The sequence below is a fragment of the Bos grunniens genome, chromosome 3 (assembly GCF_055505025.1).
Source record: "Bos grunniens cultivar Pamir isolate PY7600 chromosome 3, Bosgru_T2T1.0, whole genome shotgun sequence".
Lineage (NCBI taxonomy): Eukaryota > Metazoa > Chordata > Mammalia > Artiodactyla > Bovidae > Bos > Bos grunniens.
The window spans coordinates 96,759,614-96,765,787 of record NC_141167.1 but is presented as its reverse complement, the minus strand read 5'-3'; positions in this window follow the sequence as shown (position 1 = coordinate 96,765,787).

Sequence of the window (6,174 nt, the reverse complement as noted above, 5' to 3'; positions counted from 1 at the left end):
TGTGTTTCAAAGTATAGGCCAGTTCACATAATTCCCCTTCTCAGAAACCTTCAGGAGCCTCCTAGTAACCAAGGCTGATCTTTCCATCTTCGGCTGCTCATGCCACAGAGTCTCTATCTAGTCCGCTTGCTAGTCACCAAATACACAAACTCTCAGGCCTTTGTGATTTTGCTCAGTTTCTTCTATAAGAAATGTACTCCCACCTCCCACGAGTGTTAAAATTCATCTAACAAGATGCAGCTAAAATGCCACCACCCCTATGGCATACTTTCTAACCCTGCAATAAGAAAAACAAAAAATAAATCTCTCTCACCTCCTCCTGTTGCCATTATGCATTAGATTCCTATCATATGGTATTTTCTTCATTAGCCACGATCCACATCTTTTCTCAGGGTTAAATGAAGAAACATGGCTCCAAATGATGGAACAAATAGTTGCAGGTCATTTAGCGATGAAGAATACATGTCTATGAATCCAGCAAACTTGCCTCAAACCCCAGATATGGACTTACAAATTAATTAATCCTTCTGGAAAAGAATCTGAAAAATATTATATATACATATATGATATAGATATAGATATAGTTATAACTGAATCACTTTGCTTTATACCTGAAACTAACATAGCATTCTAAATCAACTACACTTCAATTAGAAAAATTAGAAAAACAGCATTCTAAAAAGTTGCCCCCTCAAAATGAGCTAACTCTTCTGACCCTCATTTTCCTTATCCATAAACTGGAAATACAAAATCCCAATCGATTGTACCATTGTGAAGAATACATTAAAAAATATATATTTAAAGCTCCTGGTTCAGAAGGAGTATATGATACTGGTGCTACTGTTATTAGTGTAGTATATAGAGCAAGTATGAGACTTGGAACTTACAGTGCTGGTGCTCAGTTGTGTCTGATTCTTTATGACCCCATGGACTGCAGCCCGCCAGGCTCTTCTGTCTGCGTGATTTTTCAGGTGAGAATGCTAGAGTGGATTGCCATTTCCTTCTCCAGGGGATCTTCCCAACCCAGGCAGGGATTGAACCTGAGTCTCTTACATCTCCTGCTTAGCAGGTGGATTATATACCAGTGTGCCACCTAGGAAGCCCTAGAACTTACAGACTCAGGGTCAAATGTCAGCTTCATTGCAGTGTATTTGTCTTGGACATGCCCCTTACCCTCTCAGTTTCTTCACTGGAGATAACAAATCATATTTATCAAAGGGCATAGTTAGGACCAGAAAGTGACAATAATAATTATGACAGTGAACCCATGATGAGCACTCCCCATGAATAAGAAACTTATTCTAAATGTTTTACATGTATCAATTTGTTTCATTCCCAAAATAGTTCTATAAGGCAAATGTTATTACTACCTCCTTTCTACAGGTTAGGGAACTGAGATACAGAAAAGTCAAGTAACTTCCTCAAAGTAAAACACTAAACAAATTATAATAATGCCGTTTAAAGTCAAACAGTCTAGATTCAGAGACTAAGCTACAATAACAAATAGAGAATGGAATGGAGGGCTGAGCATCTGGCACACTCTTTTTTTTAAATTTTTATTTTATTTTTAAACTTTACATAATTGTATTAGTTTTGCCAAATATAAAAATGCACACTCTTGATAAATGTTTTCATAAATGTTAAGAGGCCCCTTCTTCCTTTCTCATTCCCTGTGTCAGGAGAGGCACCATGTTCTACTTGTCTCTATAGCCTTGGCACACATCACCGTCTTAGCATATAGGCAGAAGTGTGCTGGACTTGGTTCAAAATGGTTTTCAAAAGTGAACTCTGCACTTTTCTTCCCAGCTTTACAATTGGTAATGTCACATTAGTAGCTTGAAATTGATTAGGAAGCAGTATTTATATCACAGGAATAAGCCAATGCCAAAATTTGTCCTGGACTTCACAACTGAGTCAATAAATTCCCTTTTTTTACTCAAGCTGCTTTGAGTCAAGTTCCCATCATTTGCAATCCAAAGAGAGCCTAAGAAACCTGTTATTTCAGATATTCCCAGGAAAGCTAAGTGTGAGAAAATATGTCATATAGCAATATCCACAAATTTAATTACTTAGGATTCAATGTAAGAATTCAATGATTATTATAATAACCATTAGGCCATTTTAATTAGAGGGGAAGGTGGTATTTGTTCTATAAGCTCTGATTCACTATATTATTTATTTAAATACTCAGATATGCTGTTCCTTATGGAGAAGGCAATGGCACCCCACTCCAGTACTCTTGCCTGGAAAATCCCAGGGATGGAGGAGCCTGGAAGGCTGCAGTCCATGGGGTTGCTGAGGGTCGGACACGACTGAGCAACTTCACTTTCACTTTCACTTCATGGTTAGTACAAACTCTGAGGTAAGTAAGGGAGAACCAATCACATGGATTTTTTTTTTTTTTTTTTTTTGGAGTATAAACTAAGATCGTGGTATCTGGTCACATCACTTCATGGCAAGTAGATGAGGAAACAATGAAAACAGTGACAGACTTTATTTTTTAGGGCTCCAAAATCACTGCAGATGGTGACTGCAGCCATGAAATTAAAAGACGCTTGCTCCTTGGAAGAAAAATTATGACCAACCTAGTGAAGTGAAGTCACTCAGTCATGTCCAACTCTTTGTGACCCCGTGGACTGTAGCCCACCAGGCTCCTCCACCCATGGGATTCTCCAGGCAAGAATACTGGAGTGGGTTGCCATTTCCTTCTTCAGGGGATTTTCCCGACCCAGGGATCAAACCCAGGTCTCCCGCATTGCAGGCAGACGCTTTAACCTCTGAGCCACCAGGGAAGCCTAACCAAGACCAACCTAGACAACATATTAAAAAGCAGGGACATTACTTTGCTGACAAAGGTCTATCTAGTCAAAGCTATGGTTCTTCCAGATCCATAGATATGAGAGTTGGACTCTGAAGAAAGCTGAGCGCCGAAGAATTGATTCTTTTGAACTGTGGTGTTGGAGAACACTCTTGAGAGTCCCTTGGACTGCAAGAAGATCCAACCAGTCAATTCTAAAGGAGATCAGTCCTGAATATGCATTGTAAAGACTGATGCTGAAGCTGAAACTCCAATACTTTGGCCTGGCTGATTGGAAAAGACCCTGATGCTGGGCAAGATTGAAGGCAGAAGCAGAAAGGGACAACAGAGGATGAGATGGGTGGATGGCATCACTGACTCGATGGACATGAGTTTGAGTAAGCTCTGGGAGTTGGTGATGGACAGGGAAGTCTAGCAGACTGCAGTCCATGGGGTCTCAAAGAGTCAGACACGACTGAGTGACTGAACTGACTGACAATCACTTTACAACGTCCTATTAGTTTCTCCTGTATAAACAAAGTGAATCAGCTACATGTACACATATATCCCCTCCCTATTAGACTTCCCTCCCACTGCCCCCCAACTCACCCCTCTCCCTCTAGAGCATCACAGTGCACAAAGTTAGCTATACCTGTGCTGTACCACAGGCTCCCATTAGCTATCTACTTTAAACAGAGTAGTGTATATATGTCAATGCTACCCACCCTCAATTGGACCACTCTCCCCTTCCTCCCATGTCCACCTGTCTGTTCTCTACATCTGCACCTCCTTTCCTATGCTGCAAATATGTTCATCTGTACCATTTTTCTAGATTCCATGTGCACGTGTTAACATACAATATTTGTTTTTCCCTTTCTGACTTACTTCACTCTGTGTGACAGACTCTAGGTCCATCCACACCTCTACAAATGATCCAATTTCATTCCTTTTTATGGCTGAGTAATATTCTGTTATATATACATACCACAACTTCTTTATCCATTCATCTATCAATGCACACAGGTTGTTTCCATGTCCTGGCTATTGTAAATACTGCTGCAGTGAAAATATGTCTCTCTTAAATAATGGTTTTCTCTGGTTTATGCCCACTGGTGGAATCGCAGGGTCATATGGTACTTCTATTTTTAGTTTTTTAAGGAACCTCCATACTCTTATCCACAGTGGCTGTATCAATGTACATTCCCACCAACAGTGCAAGAGGGTTCCCTTTTTTCCACATCTCCAACATTTATTGTTTGTAGATTTTTTTGGATGATGGCTATTCTGACTGGTGTGAGGTACTATGTTATTATAGTTTTGATTTGCATTTCTATAAAAATTAGTGATGTTGAGTATTTTTCATGTACCTCTTGGCCATCTGTGTGTCATTTTTTGACTGCCTTTTTTAATATTGAGCTGGACAGCTGTTTGCATATTTTGAAATTACCTTTGATGATTCACTTAAAAATATTTTCTCCCACTCTGAAGGTTGTGTTTTCATCTTGTTTATGGTTTCCTTTGCTGTGCAAAAGCCTTTAAATTTAATTAGATCCCATTTGTTTATTTTGGTTTTTATTTTCATTACTCTAGGAGGTGGATCAAAAAAGATCTTGCTGTAATTTATGTCAAAGAGCATTCTGCCTATATTTTTCTGTAAGAGTTTTATAGTGTCCAGTCTTACATTTAGGTCTTTAATCCATTTTGGGTTTACTTTTGTGTATGGTGTTACATAATGTTCTAATTTCATTATTTTACATGTAGCTGTCTAGTTTTTGCATCATCATTTACTGAAGAGACTATCTGTTCTCTATTGTATGTTATTGCTTCCTTTGTCATAGATAAGGTGACCAAAGGTGCATGGGTTTATCTCTGCCCTTTCTGTCTAATACCACTGATCTCTATTTCTGTTTTTGTTCCAATGCCATATTGGCTTGATTATTATAGCCTTATAGTATAATTGTAAAATTCTGTGTTCTAATTCTGTGAAAAATGCCACTGATAATTAATTTGATAGGAATTGCATTGAATCTGTAGATTGCTTTGGGTAGTACAGTCATTTTCACAGTATTGATTCTTTCATTCAAGAACATGGTATATTTCTCCACGTATTTTTGTCATCTTTGACTTCTTTCATCAGTGTTTATAGTGTTCTGAGTACAGGTTCTTTTGCCTCCTTCAGTTCAGTTCAGTTCAGTTCAGTCGTTCAGTCGTGTCCGACTCTTTGCGACCCCATGAATCACAGCATGCCAGGCTCCTTAGGTGCATTTATTCCTAGGTATTTTATTCTGTCTGTTGTGATAGTGAATGGCATTATTTCCTTAATTTCTTTCTGATCTTTCATTGTTAGAGTACAGGAATGCAAGAAATTTCTGTGTATTAATTTTATATCATGCAACTTTACCAAATTAATTGATTGGCTCTAATATCAATAGTTTTCTTATGGCATCATTAGGGTTTTCTATCATCTGCAATTAGTGACAGTTTTACTACTTCCTTTCCAATTTGCTTTCCTTTTATTTCCTTTTCTCCTCTGATTGTTATGGGTAAGATTTCCAAAACTATTTGAACAGTAGGATGTGAGAGTGGCATCCTTGTGACCCAAGATGTGATCCATCCAGGAGAATGTATCCTTGAGAAGAAACTGTATTCTGCCTCTTTCAGGTGGAATGTCCTATAAATAGAAATTAAATCTGTTTTACTGTGTCATTTAAAGTCTATGTTTCCTTATTCATTTTCTGTCTGGATGATCTGTCCATTGGTGTTAAGGAGGATTTTTTTTATGTGAGAATTTAACTGTGGGTCACTGGAGGTATTAGGTATTTTAAAGATATGGATAGCTTATTGCAAAATGAGGGCTACTGCTACTATTATTTCTTCTATTATGGCTCCAGCAGTTAGACAAGTTTTCTCTTTTACCAAAGAATGCAGCAACAAAATAAAACAAAACAAAGAACTCCTTTCCTTCCCAGGTGGCAATGTGGGTGGTCACAAGGACCATAAGATTTCATTTTATTTGTAAGACTTCACTTTATAAGTGGGTTTCCTGGTGGCTCAGATGGTAAAGCGTCTGCCTGCAATGTGGGAGACCCGGGTTTGATCCCTGGGTGGGGAAGATCCCCTGGAGAAGGAAATGGCAACTCACTCCAGTATGCTTGCCTGGAAAATTCCATGCACTGAGGAGACTGGTAGGCTACAGTCCATGGGGTCGCAGAGTCGGACACTGAGCAACTTCACTTTCACTTTGTAAAAAGTTTGTAACAGTGCTTTATGCTTTTATTACATTTTATAATTTTCAAAGTACAATGTTTTTGAAACGTATGATTTCTTTTGAGCATCATAATACTCCTAGCTAGGCAAGTAAGGTACAGGGAGGTTAA